General features: G+C 45.5%; 1 protein-coding gene across 10 annotated transcripts in view; it reads left to right on the forward strand.

Annotated features, from left to right (window-relative positions):
* Positions 1–19,023, forward strand: part of LOC135910419 (uncharacterized) — a 299,314-nt gene that overhangs the window by 92,986 nt on the left and 187,305 nt on the right. The window lies entirely within an intron of this gene.

Genomic DNA, 19,023 nt, shown 5'->3' on the forward strand with positions numbered 1-19,023 from the left:
CCCAACAAAGGAGAGAGCAGACAACAGACCTTTTTTGCGAAGCAGGGTGCACCAGTGTGTAGTTGAGGTAGCGCCCCATGTGAGTTAGCTTCCTAAACACCTCGAATAACAGGTTTGGCCCTTTACGTTGCACGAGGCTGTCCAAGAATGACAGTTGGCCTTAAGATTCCAATTCTATGGTGAACTTAATTGCTGCTTGCATTACTGTTTAAGTGAGCCGTGAAGAGGTGAACATTCTGTTGTTGCAAAACTCTGAAACAGTCGACATATCTGGAGAAGACCTTAGGTGTCGATTAAACGAATTAACCTTGAGTTAAACCTCGACCTCTGCACGGCTCACTTAAACAATATGCAAGGAAAATTAGGTTCACCATAGAAGTGGAATGTGAAGGTCAACTGCCATTTTTGGACACCCTTGTGCCACGCGAGGGGCCAAACCTGTTATTCGAGGTGTTTAGGAAGCTAACTCACACAGGGCGCTACCTCAACTACACATTGGTGCACCCTGCTTCGCAAAAGAGGTCTGTTGTCTGCTCTCTCTTTCGTTGGGTGAAAAATGTGTGCACAACAGCAGACCACATGGCAGACAATTCACTTGTGCTGTGGGAATTGATGGCTTGGGGATACCCCAAGTACTTCATTGACTCAGTAGGATGCCAACTGGCTCACGCAGTACCCACCCACCCTGGACCCCCCAAAAAAACGGGCTTCAATACCGTACATCCGTGGCATAAGCGAGACCCTTGCTCATGTGGAAGAGCACGGCAGGAAGAACAAATCCTGACAGGCTTGCCAACTGTCACGAATTTCAGTGCTCCAGGAATGGACAGAGACGCAATGAAAACATGTTGAATATTTTTCCCAAGACAACATAACCCAAAACAAATGGACAGCAAAGTAAATGCGCACAAAATAAACCCTGTACACAAAAGAGATATTCACAAAACTAGGTATATAATCAAAACAAATTAGATATTATCTGTATAATGTTTATAGTCTGACTGGCCAAGTGACATAGTCCCCAAGAATTGAATGTTCTGACTGTCAGAGTAGCAGTGAACGTCGGCATGGAGTGGTACAAGATGTCAGTCTGCGTAGTTCCAACACAGCGTAGACATAGACCTTCATTGTGAGTGACGAGGTTGTAGCCCCCTTACGAGACTTGCATTGCACAGGACGCAGTCTGGACTAGTCGGGCATTGTGTGGCTGACGTGGTCAGGTGATTGTGGCACTGGACAAGGCCGGTTACAGCAGTGTAGCGTTGGGCCGGGGTTGCAGAGCATAGTCATGGCGATGTAGTCAGGTCTTGGAAGCTGTTGTTGGCCAACTCTTGGATGTCCTCTCGTCTGTCCGTGGTCCCAAACTACTACTTCCCATCTCCAAAGCACAGCTAGAGATGCGACTGCTGTGCTTCTCATCCATGTCAGCAATGCGCGCTCCTTGATTTTCCTCCCCTTTTCCTTAAATTTTTCTTTGACACTTCACATGCTTCCTCACCTCATGTATCCATTCTCAATTTCACTGACCAATGTCGTCTGCTCCACATTATCGCACATGCTCTGCCGGTGACTCGTGACAGTGTGAAAAGGGAAAGCATGGCAGCAAACATATCCACATGTCAGTCAGCACTGTGTTTGTCTTTTGTTTTATCTCATCTGTTGGTACTGTTCCTTGCCAAGGTGGTTTGTATTGAACATATGAAAAGAGTGCAGTGCAAACCGGAAAAGAGATAGTACCCCGGCTTGAATGGAAGCATACTCCTTGACTTCAGTTGCCCAAATGGCCAGGAGTGTACACCTTAAGACACTAGTTTATGGCATTGTAGGTCTTGAAGGCCGTGGAATTGGCTAACATGGCTAACACTTTTCTGCATGCTTCACTTGATGATTCTCGTAAACCGCAAGTGTTCTCAGCATTATGTTCAAATGCCTTATGCCATTTTAATGTGATATTTAACATGCCTTCCTTCTCTGCTACTAGTGCACTTTTTATTTCGTTGCTTATATGTACCTTTTATTTACTTATTAGTTGTGTAATATTTGCAGTGTCATCGTCTTACAGCGACACTGTTACGAGGTGTTTCACAATGGTTACAGTCTATATTCTTTTTTTATTTATGTGCAATATATGCAGTGCCATTGAGGCTTCCAACATCTTATGTGATGCTGTTAAGAAAAGTTACACTGTGGATGCAGCTGCATTAAATGTAAATGCAATGCTGGTTCGGAGCCTTGAACTTGTTTTGAAACATAATTATCAACAATTATAAAATAAAAGTTACCTGCATATACCTTGTTTAAATACGTAGCTTATTTGCACGGTTTCTTAATAATTCATAATTTTTGCTCGCATTTTATTATACTGGCTTTGTGTTAAGTCAGCAAGGACCTTGTATGGCTGCTGCCGTAAAAGCAGATGCCAAGCTGCTGCTAGTCTGCATGCAGGCTATCACTAATACAACCAGCCTTGACCATGCTCGAGCGCAGCAGCACTTGCTGTGTATAAGCAAGGCTGTGAGCCAGCAATCAGGTCCCTTATTCCTCTAAAGGGTGTGAGAAATCTCTTATAACAATGTTGTCAGATTGGCACAGTAAAACTTCATTTGGGCCTAGTTGGTACATAATTCTGAACTTGATGTTACAGTGCAAACACCTAAGACGAACCACAAGAAGCGCCAGTGTGTATCGTGTCTTTTTGTGGTTTGTCTTAGGTGTTTGCGCTGTAACGTTAAGTTCAGATTGGCGCACTTCTCTGAAAGATTTTTTTTTTTACTTTTTATCCTTCCCAAGATGTTGTGGAATGAAGCTTCCAAAAGTTGTTATCTCAACTAGTCCACATGTTCTTTTATGATGCGGTCTGCAGCACTGCCTGTTTTTTGCCTTTAATCGTCAGAAGTGAGCCCAGGCGGTGGTTCTGAGGCTCTGTAAGCCTTCTTGCACCAGCAGCATTGTCCAGGTGGAATATCAGTAAGGAAGCTTGGATGATGGCCATCAGAAGCCCACTTATCATAATTCTGCCACATTTGTTGGTTTTCTTCAGACTGCTTTTTTTTTCAATGTTATTGTGTTAAGAAATTTAAGCGTGGTGTATGTTCGGAGCTAAGGACTTGATCCACCGGCTTCAAAGTTCCTAGAGTCAGTCTGTGCAAGGAATTGTGAGGCGGTGCTGCTATAAGGGCATTCACTTTCACCCGCTCTTAAAATCGGGGTACAATACAATGAACATTTTACCATCCCTTACGACTCTCTCTTAGCCACTATGTTTGCCTTTCGGTAATATGGGGGAAAAAGCAAAGCTGAACTCTGCTTTATTTAGTCCACTCTGCCAGCTTGTCACAGTAAAAATGGCTCTGTTAGTGCCTACCAGAACTTTCATTCTCCTAATCATTTAATTTTTAAGTGCAATCAGTGTTTTGGCGTCTTCTCAACTTTTTGCTGCTTTAACTCTTGCACATGTCAATATCAATGAGAAATGATGTCCTCTTTACCTTTTGTAGTACCACAGTCTATATTTGTCAGAGAATGCACTGTTATAGCTATGTTATTTCTACAATGACTGTATTGCACCTTGTTTAGGCACTTGTGGCTGATTTCCATGTATTTTTTATGTACTTCATAAGGTCTTGGCTTAAACCTGCAGCTGGATGAGTTGCTTTCTATTCTTACTGTTTGGTTTGTGCTGATAACACATGGGCAAGAAATAATCAAAAACCAGTTGAGAGATTGTGCTTGCGTCGTCCATTTCTTCCTTGCCGCTGCTTATGCAATAAATTTATTTTCTACAAAGAACTACTTTGCTTACTTTTGTTTGGATCTTCTAGCTTGCAAACCAATATATTGTGTATTTCTCAGTGTGGAAAATCAATATTGAAAATTCTTAAATTGTCATACTAGCCGAGTCATGTGAACAGATACTCCCATATGTTGCTGTAAAACCTCCATGATCAAATTAAAAAAGTATTCCCATAGCTTCCTGCAAAAGCTCCGTGATGGATGTAAACACATGCTCCCATAATTCCCTGCATAAGCTCCTTGATGGAGGTAAACATATACTCCCATAGTTCTCTACAAAAGCTCCGCGATGGAGGTAAACACGTGCTCCCATAGTTCCCTGCAAAAGCTCTTCGATGGAGGTAAACATTTACTCCCATAGTTCCCTACAAAAGCTCCGCGATGGAGGTAAACGCGTGCTCCCATAGTTCCCTGCAAAAGCTCCGCGATGGAGGTAAACATATATTCCCATAGTTCCCCGCAGAAGCTCCGTGATGGAAGTAAACATATACTCCCATAAGTACCTCCACAACCTCCGCGATGGAGGTAAACATATATTCCCATAGTTCCCTACAAAAGCTCCGCGATGGAGGTAAACACGTGCTCCCATAGTTCCCTGCAAAAGCTCCGCGATGGAGGTAAACATATATTCCCATAGTTCCCCGCAGAAGCTCCGTGATGGAAGTAAACATATACTCCCATAAGTACCTCCACAACCTCCGCGATGGAGGTAAACATATATTCCCATAGTTCCCCGCAGAAGCTCCGTGATGGAAGTAAACATATACTCCCATAAGTACCTCCACAACCTCCGCGATGGAGGTAAACATATATTCCCATAGTTCCCCGCAGAAGCTCCGCGATGGAAGTAAACATATACTCCCATAAGTACCTCCACAACCTCCGTTCAGCAGCGGAGTAAATCTTTTACTCCGCCTACCCGGTGTAAATTTACCTCCCATCAGGGAATGCGCTAGAGGACAAGTCATTTACTCCCATCTCGGATAATTTTTGCTAACAGTGTACATCTGCTATCCAGTAAAATATACAACATATTCTCGGTTTTTCTGAAGACCCATCATCTAACCTTACTCATCCCCATTGTGTTCCGAAAGTGTTTACATACAAGACGCAGCAGAATGCAGAACAAAAGATGTCAAGGTTTCAACGTGTTAAAAAACGCGCATCGCCACTGTTAGATTAACCTGACCAAGTGACCCCGAGGAGGGCTCAGTTGCCTGTAGATGTCATGCCTTGCCCAAATACTGAATGGAAAGAAAATTAGGTTTCATGGTTTATTTGTTGTCGCAATAGATTTGGATGACTAAAGAAGTGCCTGATTCAATGTGTTTATTTCTTGAACATCACTATATGTGAGTTTTCGCAGTGACTGAAAAAAACTAGCATTCCACAATACTGAATCAAGTCGTCTGCAAAAGTTGCTTACGTTATTGTGCACCCCCCCCCCACACCATAGACACAATTATACAACACACTGACTCTCCTGGTATCAACCATGCTATTGACACGTGTACTCATCTTTATCGGGCGACCACGTTTGGCCGCCTAACAAATGTTATCGCGCAGCGCAGGACGCGCCTACATGTAAAAGAAGTTTCTGGAATGTTATTGATGGTTCCGTCCACTGTCTTTCACCGCAACTTGTGTAACCTGATTGCATGTATGCGCGATGAGAATAGTGTAGAACTTTGTGGAAGGCACGCGGGTCCCAACGATTAGTCTGGAACATTCGACGACTGCTGTATAAAAGCCGACGCGCTTGACCCGCTGATCAGATTTTCGCCGATCGTGTTCGCCGCTATCGTTGTGCTATAAGTGTAGCCTGTTTTGTGGGCACAGGTTCGCCCAATAAAAGTTAGTTTTCTCGTTCACAGTATTGCTACTGTCTCATTTAGCGTCACCACTACGTGACATCTGGTAGAGGTGCTTTAGGTTCATGTATCGGACGCCCCCGACAAGCCGTAATCCAAGCCCGGACCGCAAACACAACACCAGCGCCGTCCCGGAACATCGAGCAAGCCGCCGGCTACAGCAGCTGCCCCCGGAACACGGAATTCTTCCAGAGACGACCAAGATGATCGCCACAGAAGTTCGTCCAGGGAAGACCAAGAAGACAGCCCCAATGACAGCCGGAGCAGCCCCAATCGATCTGCAGCAGCCCAGGGAGCCACCGACGTACCGCGGTTCCACATTTGAGGACCCGGAAAGCTGGCTGGAGACGTATGAGAGGGTCGCTATGTTTAACAGCTGGGACAGCGACGACATGCTGCGGCACGTCTACTTCGCATTGGAAGACGCCGCCAGGACCTGCTTCGAGAATCGAGAAGCCACCCTGACGACGTGGGACATGTTCCGAAGCGGATTCTTGCAAACATTTACAACCGTCGTGCGAAAAGAGCGAGCCCAAGCACTACTAGAAACCAGAGTGCAGCTGCCGAACGAGACGATCGCGATCTTCACGGACGAGATGGCCCGTCTTTTCCTGAACGCCGACCCGGAAATGTCGGAGGAAAAAAAAAAGTCCGCTTCCTGATGCGGGGCGTCAAGCAAGAGCTTTTCGCCGGACTTATTCGTAACCCGCCAAAGACCGTAGCTGAGTTTTCTGCAGAAGCATCGAAGATCGAGAAAACTCTGGAGATGCGCACCCGACAATATAGCCGCGAGGGGCACACGCCGCAGTACGCCATCCAAGGACTGGGTTCCGACGACCTGCAAGAGACCATCAGGGCCATTGTGCGCGAAGAACTGCGCAAGGCCCTGCCTTCGTCGCAGCCTCAAGTAGCCTCGATCTCCGACATCGTGAAAGATGAGGTTCGGCGATCGCTTAGAGTTCCTGAGGTGCAACCTCAGTTGCCGCAGCCCCAGCCAGGAGCGATGACCTACGCCGCCGTCGCACGCCGTCGAGGCCTCCCACCGCGACCGCGCCAGGGCCCTGTAACGCCGCAATACCATCGGACGCCGCAAGCACGCCCACCCGTTGCCCAGCGCACCTACGCGAGTAAGACGGACATTTGGCGAACCCCCGACAACCACCCGCTCTGCTATCACTGCGGAGAAGCCGGCCATGTGTATCGCCGATGCCCATACCGCGACTTGGGACTGAGAGGGTTCGCCGTCAACGCGCCGCGTCCACAGCTTGGAGAGCACCCACGTGACATCGCCGACTACCTCGCCGCTACTCAGTGGAGCCTACGACGCCCGTCCCGTTCGCCGTCACCAGGCCGCTACCTGTCGCCCCAGCGCCGACCATACAGTGGCCCAGCCTGGGGACGGTCCGTCAGCCCATATCCGGAAAACTAAAAGCAGCAACCAATGGAGGTGCGATTGCTGTTCGTCGAACTGACAAAGATTCTCCTTCGCCGACGAAGACGCCGAAAAGACTATCTCGACGACATAACAACGACGGCACACCACCGTCCCGACGAAGTCTAGCAGGAAAAAACACGCTGACGAAAGACCACCTGACGGCGCCACGTACGAACCAGATGTCAACGCGACGCAGCCGTGATCCGACGCCAAGGCCTAATTGTAACGCAAGACAAAGAACCACCGACCTGGACGTGCTTCTCGACGGCCACGCAGTCACCGCCTTAGTAGACACAGGAGCGGATTACTTCGTAATGAGTGGACACATCGCCGCCAGTTGAAGAAGGTTAAGACTGCATGGGAAGGCCCTCAAATTCGGACCGCTGGAGGGCACCTCATCATGTCGACTGCAATCTGCACGGCAAGAATAACCATTCATGACAGGACTTACCCTGCCACCTTCGTTATCCTCCAACAGTGTTCACGAGACGTCATTCTCGGTATGGAATTCCTGAATCATCGACCTGAAGTCGAAGTCAATAACGCTGTCGGAAGATAAAGCGACCCTGCCGGAGAGTCCTCGTAGTCACCACGCCTTGAGTGTGCTCGAAGATCAAGTGAGCATCCCGCCTCGCTCCAGCATTGTTATTTCGGTCGGCACCGAAACACCCGCTGACGTAGAAGGCGTCATCGAAGGCGACCAACGACTACTGCTGGACCGTGAAATTTGCGTCGCAAGAGGGATCGCTCGACTGCATGGAGGGAAAACTGAAGTGTTGCTGACAAACTTCAGCCAGGAGTTCAAGCACATCAACAAGGGCACGACGATCGCGTGCATCGAGGAAATTTTGGAAACCAGTAATGCGTTTGTCCTCTCGGATTCCGCCGCATCTACCCCGACGACGATGGTTCCCGAACCAGACTACGAGATTAATCCAAGTCTCCCCGTGATTAAGCGACAGCAGCTCAGAAATCTGCTCCGACGACACAAAGGCTGCTTTTCGACGTCATCGAGGATTCGACAAACACCAGTCGCCAAGCATCGCATAATCACCGAGGAGTGCGCTCGACCACTGCGCCAGAGCCCTTACCGAGTTTCGCCGCGAGAACGTGCAGCTATAAGAGGACAAGTCGACAAAATGCTGCGCAACGACATCATCCAGCCGTCGAAAAGCCCGTGGGCAACCCCTGTTGTCCTGGTAAAAAAAAAGGACGGAACCCTACGTTTCTGCGTCGATTATCGTCGTCTGAACAAGATCACGAAGAAGGACGTATACCCCTCCCACGAATAGACGACGCATTGGATCGGCTCTGCAACGCTAAATACTTCTCGTCGATGGACCTCAAGTCTGGCTATTGGCAAATACAAGTCGAAGAAAGAGATCGCGAAAAAACGGCCTTCATCGCCCCGGACGGCCTCTACGAGTTCAAGGTTATGCCATTCGGACTGTGCTGGGCGCCTGCAACGTTCCAGCGCGTCATGGACACGGTGTTAGCAGGATTGAAGTGGCAGACCTGTCTCGTTTACTTCGATGACGTCGTCGTCTTCGCCGGAAATTTCAACGATCACCTCAGGCGGCTTGCGACAGTACTAGAGGCTATCAAGTCGTCAGGGCTTACTCTGAAGCCGGAAAAACGCCGCTTCGCTTACGATGAGCTTCTGTTCCTAGGCGACGTAATCAGCAAATCTGGTGTCCGTCCAGACCCGCAAAAGACAGCTGCAATCGTACAGTTCCCGCAACCCATCAACTAGAAGGCAGTGCGTAGATTCCTTGGCATGTGCCCCTACTACAGGCGCTTTGTCAAGGACTTTTCACGCATCGCCGAGCCGTTGACACGTCTAACTAAATGTGATATTGAGTTCAAGTGGGAAACGCCGCAGGCCGACGCATTTGAAGAACTCAAACGACGCATGCAGTCGCCGCCGGTACTTGCGCACTTCGACGAGTAAGCCGATACAGAAATTAACACTGACGTCAGTAGCCTAGGCCTCGGTGCAGTTCTAGTCCAGAGGAGAAACGGAGTCGAACAGGTGATAGTTTACGCTAGCCGGGAACTGTCGAAAGCGGAATGCAACTATTCTACGACCGAAAAGGAATGCCTCGCCATCGTTTGGGCTACACCTAAATTTCGCCCTTATCTTTATGACAGGCCACTGAAAGTCGTCAGTAGCAATCACGCATTGTGTTGGCTAGCGAATATAAAGGATCCTTCAGGATGACTGGCGCGGTGGAGCCTCAGACTACAAGAATACGACATCACTGTAACCTACAAGTCCGGACGAAAACACTCCGATGCCGATTGCTTATCACGCGCCCCCATTGACCCCCCGCCGCAAGACGACGACAAAGACGACGCCTTCCTTGGAATGATAAGCGCGGAAGACTCGGAACGGGCAGACCCGGAGTTAAAAGGCCTTGTCGAATATTTGTAAGAGTACACCGACGTTGTCCCCAGGGCATTTAAGCGCGGATTATCTTCCTTCACGCTTCAAAACAATCTACTCGTGTAGAACTTCTCACCAGTCCACGCCAACTACGTTCTTGTTGTCCCGTCAGGACTTCGTCCAGAAGTATTGCACGCCCTACATGACGATCCGACCACTGGACACCTCCGATTTTCCCGAACACTATCGAGGAAACAAGAAAAGTATCATTGGCCGCGCCTGATCGCCGACGTCGCCCGTTATGTCAGAACATGCCGAGACTGTCAGCGACGCAAGACACCGCTGACAAGGCCAGTCGGATTACTACACCCAATCGAGCCTCCTTGCCGACCATTCCAGCAGATCGGGATGAACTTGCTGGGACCCTTTCCGACGTCAACAACCGGAAATAACTGGATCGTCGTGGCGACGGACTACTTCATCCGCTTCGCTGAAACTAAAGCACTGCCGAAAGGTAGCACAGTCGAAGTGGCGAAATTCTTTGTCGAAAACATCCTGCTGCGACATGGCGCCCCAGAAGTCCTCATCACCGACAGAGGAACGGCCGTTACAGCGGAGCTCACCCAAGCCATTCTGCAATACAGTCAGACAAGGCACAGGAGGACAACGGCCTACCACCCGCGGACGAATGGTCTTACGGAGCGGCTAAATAAGACCCTCGCTGACATGCTAGCGATGTACGTCGACGTCAAACACAAGACCTGGGATGCCGTCCTGCCGTACGTAACATTCGCTTACAACACGGTGGCGCAAGAAACAATACAGATCACGCCGTTCAAGCTGGTCTACGGCAGGAACCCGACGACGACACTCGACGCCATGCTGCCGCACGTGACTGACGAGGAGAACCTTGACGTCGCTACCTATCTCCAGCGCGTCGAAGAAGCCCGACAGTTCGCCCGCCTGCGGATTAAAAACCAGCAGAGGACCGACAGCCGACACTACAACCTCCGACGAAGCTTCGTCGAGCACCAGCCCGGCGACCGTGTTTGGGTATGGACCGCGATACGCTGACGAGGACTGAGTGAGAAACTACTGCGACGCTATTTCGAACCCTACAAGGTCATCCGACGGATTGGCGCACTAGACTATGAGGTCGTTCCAGACGGCATTTCGGATTCACAGCGGCACCGCGCACGATCTGAAGTGGTCCACGCGGTGCGCCTTAAACCCTTTTATGGACGCTGACGAAATTCCTTATTTTGTTGTTTTCTTTGCTACGAGTGCTTCTTTTTTTTACTTTTGTTTGTTTGCAGCATCGGGTCGATGCTTTTTAAGGGGGGCTAATGACACGTGTACTTTATGTTTATCGGGCGACAACGTTTGGCCACCTAACAAATGTTATCGCGCAGCGCAGCATGCGCCTGCATGTCAAAGAAGTTTCTGGATTCTTATCGATGGTTCCGTCCGCTGTCTTTCACCGCAACTTGTGTAACCTGGTTGCATGTATGCGCGGCTCCAATAGTGTAGAACTTTGTGGAAGGCACGCGGGTCCCAACGATTAGTCTGGAACATTCGACGACCGCCGTATAAAAGCCGACGCGCTTGACCCGCTGATCAGATTTTCGAAAATCGCGGACCATGTTCGCTGCTATCGTTGTGCTATAAGTGTAACCTGTTTTGTGGGCACAGAATCGCCCAATAAAAGTTAGTTTTGTCGTTCACAGTATTGCTACTGTGTTACTCAGCGTCACCACCACATGACACTATTATAACACTAGGCATCAAGTGAAGAGAATTAGGGGATAAGAGGGCACAATTCTTTCTGTTAGAACATCAAATGTGCTTAACATTGATGCTATATTTCAAGTAACAAAGGAGCCGCCGGTTTTTGAGATAGTAACCAATGTAAACGAAACCTAATGACATTCATTGCACCAGAATGTGGTCGATGAGGTGTTATGCACACAAGTGCACTCTTTCACACAAAATTACATCCTGCACTTGCACCTTGTGCCAACATTAGAGCTTGAAAAGCACCACAGTGGAAAACAAACAGTGCTAAATTTGTTGAAAATAACTAAAAATTATTCGATTATTCATTATCCTTAATGTTCGTTAAAGATTCACAGACTGTTCCCTACGGGTGCTGTAAACAGGGACACCCTACTTTTACAGTCGTAGCAACAATAATCTGTGGCACAGACAAGACGAGATGCTCATGAAGTTTATGCAACTGTACACCCTACAAATTACACCCCAGTTCACATTCCAATGTGGTAGAAGAGGAAGACGAAAACTATTTTCTAGTGGAGGAAGCATACCCCAGAGAAGAAGAAACAAGTCTCCCCTAACCATTGCTGTTGCCGATGCCTGTGCACTAGCAGGTACATATAATATGGCAGTTACAATTGTTTTTCCACAAGTACTCCAAGCTGCTGCCAGTTTACCAGTACACAGCTTTAATAAATTTAGGGCAAGGTAAAGCTCTCTAATGAATTTATCTCATATCACACAATTGGAATGCAATATTCTGCAAATAAGTGAAGCGCGATGTGCCATCCCATACAATGAAACACCTTTTAAGAATCAGAATCCCCACCTGCACTCTTAGGCAAAGTTAGACCCTTTGGAGTGCCCCTTCTGCCTTGATGCGTTTCCTTTCTTGAAAATGCCGCGCCCCCTACGTTCCTCTCGGGAATGCTATCATGCTGATAATGCGTATCCCATTCGTTACTAGAAAGTACCGGGCTCACAGCGTTAAAGAAAGGAGACGCATCAAGGCAACTGACGATTATCGTTGTGTGGCAGAAGGGACACTCCAAAGGTGAAACCTTGCCTAAGAGTGTGGGCAGTGACGAGGTAAAAGAGTGTGTTCTGTGCAAAGTAGTGCACCTGTATAACCTAAAGCTGAGAAGAATGCATTTAGTATTAGCTGTGAAGGTTTCTAATTTTAATTGCACACAGTAAAAACCTACATGCAGTTTTGCAAAACACAAACCTCTACTTTTTTGTTTTTCAAAGAATGAAACGTAAGGCGATAACATGTACATTATGGGTTTCGTTCCCAACAAATCAAAGTGAATAGCATCACCCTAAGCTTTATGTGCCTTCTGCCTCACATTTTCTGTCAAAAATGGTAAATGTCGAATGCTGAGATCGGCAGAGAAACGGATTTCTGGAGCAATATAAGGTATTAAGTACTGTGATATAAGTTCTTTCACTGCTCTTTAAGCATTATCGGGTCTTAAAGTAAAAAAAATGAGGAATAAATGCATGTATATTTCATGTCACAACTCTCTTGAGGTATTTAGTAGTCTGGATTATAAAGGATTGCAGATTTACAAGGCAGGACAGATATTATACCACTGAAAGAATGGCATCATGAAAATCATTCTGCATTTGGTGGTATATTTATTTGTATTTAGTTCAGTTGGAATGTTTGGGCATTGTCAGCGATATCGCTTGATATGTTTTAAATTGACGGTTTTCCCAATTTAGGCAAATTCGTATTCGCAAATAACCTTGTATGACACCAAGAACTTGCTTAGCAGGAGTACTTATAGCATTTGCAAGATATGAGGCTCCTGAATGCATATCTAAGCCTGGGGTGCACGCCGCCCGCTAATCTCATCAGCAAGCTTCTGGAACTCATCTACAAGGTTTCTTATGATGAATGTAAAGTTGCTTGAACGGTACAAATATGGAATTTAAACAGGTGAATTATACAGCATAAGAATGATGTCAGTAAGAAGCAAGTATCGAGAAGCACTGTCGCTCAACGTGCATAGACTATCAAACGCAAGAATTATTCGGGATGATTTACCATTCTGGCATTGGAACGAAATGTCTTTTCATCTACATATAAACTCTGATTATTCACTCTACTACGACTACCTTCACCAGAAACATTCATAATCATTATCATATATATGCCACATCATCCTAGCTAATATTCAAGCCTTCATAAGCTGCTTTTTTTAGTTCTAATTCTCTGTGGGAAAGAGATGTCCGTATGAAGACCATATCATATACTTACTTCCCGTTTTTTAATAAATGATAAGGGAAAAATGTCACAACAAAAATGCTCTGAGCTTGAGCAAGTTCTATTTTTGAAGCTGTTAATTCTTTTTTCACCTTGCCGTCTTTGACCCACCTGGTTAGCTAAGTAGAAAGAAAAGCTGCAGAAGAAAGAAGGGGGTGCAAATTTAGACTTGTGCCCCAGGGGACCTTTTCACGGTCACTGCAGGCACTGTGTGTGGCCTCGGCATCTTCCTTGAGTGCCATGGCCATGTCTAAGAAACCTTGTCTCCACAGGCTGCATAAAGAAGGATAATTTTCTGAGCTAAGTCTTTTCTTTTAAGAGAACCAATTTAAGTTGTATTCGTGGCATTGAACCACAAAACTGACACGACTGGCCACTCAAGACACTTTACGTGCATTCGCAGGCTTATTCCTCGGAAAAACACTTTTATGTAGCACACAATGAGTAACAGTAACAGAAAATTGTATCGGGAGGCTTTCATACTGCTCTACAACTTTTCATTGACACTTTTCATTTAATTATTTGAGATATTTATTAACCAATTAAGAATTATGTATTTAGGCAGAATGCAAAAAATAATCCGAGTATCTCCAAGCGATGGCAAACATTACCTTCATTCTGTCTCGTTACATCGCATTTACATATTTTTAAAATCTTCGAGCAGGATAGTTAGGACGCCCTGTAGATCAAAAAACAATATTACACTGTTCATAATCATCTCTTGCATGTTATTGGTGGCTATGGCTGCTTCATGTTATTCTTTCAGTACGGTACAAGCAGTTTTGGAGTAACATTATTTTCCATCAAGGGCGTGTAATCTAGAAAATCAAGCAGAAGGTCAAGTTGTGTTCACTATTCAGATGTTTAACTAAGAAGGTGCAGGAAGAGGAAACCGGACACAACGCCTAATAAACAATGCATTATTTGGAAATCTCAACTGAACAAGAAAACAGTTTTTGAAAACGCAGAAAAAAGGCACCAGCTTATGTCGAGTATACCCTTGCTATGTACTCCAAGTGAAGTGGTTACGTCAATGCTTGGGCAGCATATGAGCGTAACAATCAATAACGTTCAGCAGAATATTAACACCACGAAATGAAGTGGCCTTTGAAAATTCTTGATCTGAAATCCTCAACTACTATTTCTGGCGTTTAATCTGCCGAGCTCAATCTGCATTCTCAAAAGCTGGCTCTCGGCCATAATTTTTCTAAACGCAACATCAGCTTAAATCTCAAGATAGGGCTGACTTGTAGATAAAGTGGATAATGCATTGCAAACATCATGAGCACTCTCACATGTTAACCAGAGGGTTCACTCATGCAGCCATGAAATTATGTGATGCAGGCGCATGATATATTGAAGCTGGTTTTGTGAAGTGTTTCATGCTTCCAAGGCTTCTCCAGTTGTGAAAGCTGTCTCCACTAGCTAAACAAGCGATGAGAAGAAAAAGCACTTCAACATGCCATTGCACGTTGGCCATTTGCAAGTAACCAGCAGTCTTTATGGGCTCCTAGGTTGCCTGGTGCAAATTTACTATGCCAGAGTACTTACTTTACCCAGTACCAGCCACTTTAAAATGTAATGTGTTCAGAGCCCTTTTCGCTCTGTTTTTCTGCTTTGGAAAGTTTACCATGTGGTCAGTAGGCGTCAAGAAAGGGGACAGAAAACACTGTGCACCACTGATTCCTAATATGTATTGCTGGATGCAGCACACCGGATGCAGGTGAAGCCAGTGCAAATGCGGTGTCATGCAGTCGCTTGTCCTCGAAGCAGGGCATATGGTGGACTAACTAGCGCGTGCGATCCGATAATATTGCTGCCGAAAATGTTTTCTTTGTGGGTTTTCACATTTTAGGAGGTCTCTACATGTCTGGTAAGCGTTTTTATGACAATCTGAACTCGTATACGATAGTCTTCTCTTACATCAAGTTTTTTTCTCATTTGCCAGTGTTTCCATTGCACGCCACTTACGTTAGCGACACTGTTGACACTGCAATGGAAAAACTCTGGACGCCTCGAAACACTGCTTGGGTAGTTTATGGCACATCAGACAGGCATGTTTGGTGAAGAAATGCCACACACCCGTGCAAACGAAGTGCTGCTGCAAAGTTGTGAAGCACTAACTTCCGGGACAATGTTGGCTTCAGTCGAGGGCACTCGATGTGCTCTCCATCCCCTGTAGTAGAGTGTGGACCCTTTTATACGAGCTTTTTTTTTCTGGTCGGAACCTTGGCAACAGGTTCCACCATACGTTTTTCAACCTGCAACATGTGCAGAGAAAGTCACATCACTGTGCGTTGAATGTATGACTTTATTGTTCTACACATTCTATCAAGTCATTGAAAGATACAGTTCGCACTCTTTTACTACTGTATATAGACAATCTAGTTGCTAGACATGCGAAGCATTGCCATCCCTCTGACAGAATGCAACAATAGAAGCATGCACTCTAAAGCTACACTAAAATTTAAATTTATGTGCCACCGTATGAGCATACAGTATGCTTACTGTATGCTCTACCCCTGTGTCAGGTAAAAGTTAATTGTCAATAATTGATGGTGTATTTCTACATATTCTGGGTCATCAAACTGCACAATCAATGTTCGAAGTTTACACATTCTTGGCTTTTGATTGTCTATGTGATCCTTTTCCTACTTACGCATGCAGTAATCCCACTGTAATAAGGAAAAAGAGTTAGAAAAAGTGCCGTGATAATCTTTCACATTTGCTGAGGGCAGGAGCAATGGCCAATAGCACGTGGTTGAAGCGACACAAATACTCAGTTTTCATACAGCTTAATTGTTGAGCAAGTAACAAAGAGGTACGCGGTGCGGCTCCGCAAGACCAATAAAATCTGACTACTTGACACTGAATTAAGGCTGCTGCTTGGTACTGTTCGGCAGTTCGGCTTTGGTTTTCTGATATACAGAACTGTTTAGGTACCAGTAGTTTACTTTGCGATAAAATGGAACTTGGAGGACTGGTCATTTGCACATAAATAATGCGACAGCAAATATAACAAAAGGATAGGAATATGGGTCTCTTAGAAAAAGTACATACACATTATGATTACACTGTGATGTGATGCCACAATGAAACAGACAGCAACGCATAGAAGTGGACGGCACTTCCATGCCACCAAGGTTATTGGACAGACAGTACTTCAGAATTTCCCGCAACACAGTCAAACGAGGCAAAGCCGCATTTCCTTGCGTTCAACACAATGCGTTGGCGGGCTAGTTGGTGTGAATCCAAACATATTTGCTTAGCGCAAAACGATGGACACAAGAAAGACGACAGCACAAGGCGCTACTCTCAACAGACATCACTTTATTGCGTCACTCCTTTATAGATAGCAGAATCTAGAAGAACATGCACAGTGAGCACCATGTGCAGGAACCACCAACATCCGATAACAAGAGCGCACTCATGCAACAGAATCCAAAAAACCATATTGAGCACTGCACAAGGTTAAAGAAGGCACACTAACGCACTGCGACCCCAATGACGGTATGAAGAAAGCTTCCGATTACTCTCGGACGGTGGTATCACAGCACTTTTTCAAAATCATAGTATCAGAAAACAAGGCTTTGCACTTCCATATTTTACAATGTTGAGCCAAATGGGAACCTGTGCCCGGTGGTATGGATCGCTCATGTTCGCAATGTTTCGTGGTACTACGGTTTTGAAAAAAAACCCGTGATACCACCGCCCGAGAGTGATCGGAAGCTTTCTTCATAAAGTCATTGGGGTCACAGTGCATTAGTGTGCCTTCCTTAACCTTGTAGAGTGCTCAATATGTTTTTTTTATTCTGTCGCATGATTGTGCTCTAGTGATCGGATGTTGGTGGTTCCTGCACATGGTGTCCACAGCACATGTTCTTGTAGATTCTCCTGTCTCTAAAGGAGTGACGCAATAAAGTCATGTCCGTTGAGAGTAGCGCCTTGTCCTGTCCTCTTTCTTGTGTCCGTTGTTTTGCACTAAAGAAAATAATTATGTGTTCCTTGTGTGTGTTTGAAGACAGCTCCACACGCAGTAGCGATTCCAGTATTGCTGCCCAGTTGTTTAGCTCACCGCATTTTGAAGTGCCACAAAATATAAGGAGAGAAAACTGCATTATAGTCTTGTTGCAAACAAGAATATAACGTGAAGTGCATTCTGAGGCCAGAAACAATATAAAAAAAGTTCATGATGCACCAATGTGCAGGGTTTTATAGCAAAGTCAAACACATTTAGTGCAAATATCACGCTATGAAGGTACACAATGGTGGTAATCTGTAATAATATAAAAGGTGCCTTAATATTACAACAAAAGTTGCAATAATAGCGCTGTAAATTTTAGCATGCAGGGGCACCACTTGGTTAAACAATAGTGATGTAATGCCTATGTGTACAAGTATTACCCATGCATTTCTGCCATTGTCCAAATGGCAGAAATGAATGGGCAATACTTGTGTACATAGATATTACATCACTATTGTTCAACCGAGTGGTTAAACTATGTCTCCCTCATGCAAGATTAGAATTAAAGCATAAGTATATATAGTCACCCTAACAGTAACAACTCATTTGAACTTCATAGTAAGTACACGCCTGTTGATGCCAGCCTACCCCGAATCTAAACTCTGCTGCATGCTTTACAGAGAAATTATAGTGGTATCACTTAACTCTGCAGCTATTCAAGACTGCAGCACTGTAGAAAACATCTACAAATGTCCCGTTTCACGTATAACAGTCTGAATTTCTTGCACATCTTACCAAGTGCAAACTAAGGTTACTTCTCCTTGTTTAGCATTTTTGCCTGCTAGATCACAGTCCAATGACATCAATATATTAACATATTAACTTAAAAAACCTAATTTGGCTTATAGATTAACACCTTCACATACTGCCACAGCTGCACTCTGTCACATACGTTGCAATCATAAAGGAGTGCTTGTCCACCAGCACTCCAATGACACCAAAAGTAATCACCTACACAGCTAAGTAGATGGTCATGATTCAGGTAGCAAATAGCCAAGACAAAAACAAATAACTCACTTTGAGAGCTACAATACTGCGATAACTTGAAAGAGATGGACCCATTGCAGGCAGCAGACCTTTTCTCAGCCCCAGCAGAACAACAGGAACTTGCCTTTCAGTAAAAGAAAAGGATTAATTAGTAATAAGTTACCTTGTTTTTTCTGAGTATCAATACAATCTGACTTTCATGCATATCCACTCTCTGCCTTAATAATACAACTGAATTATTCGTAAAATAGCCTATGATGATACCATTCGCTTCTCTTGCATGTCCACATTTTTTCGCTCTGATACACCGTTTACTGCTTGCTTACTGACACGAATGCCTTGACTGCCCAAACATCATTCGAAGCAACACGTCTTGCTGCACCGCAAAAAGTTGCACCAAGGAACCACCGCAGAGCAGCCAGAGCGAAGAATTTTTTTTATCTGGTCACAATTAAAACGTACACCCAAGCAAGAAAGTAACGA

The sequence above is a fragment of the Dermacentor albipictus genome, unplaced genomic scaffold (genome assembly GCF_038994185.2).
Source record: "Dermacentor albipictus isolate Rhodes 1998 colony unplaced genomic scaffold, USDA_Dalb.pri_finalv2 scaffold_27, whole genome shotgun sequence".
Classification (NCBI taxonomy): domain Eukaryota; kingdom Metazoa; phylum Arthropoda; class Arachnida; order Ixodida; family Ixodidae; genus Dermacentor; species Dermacentor albipictus.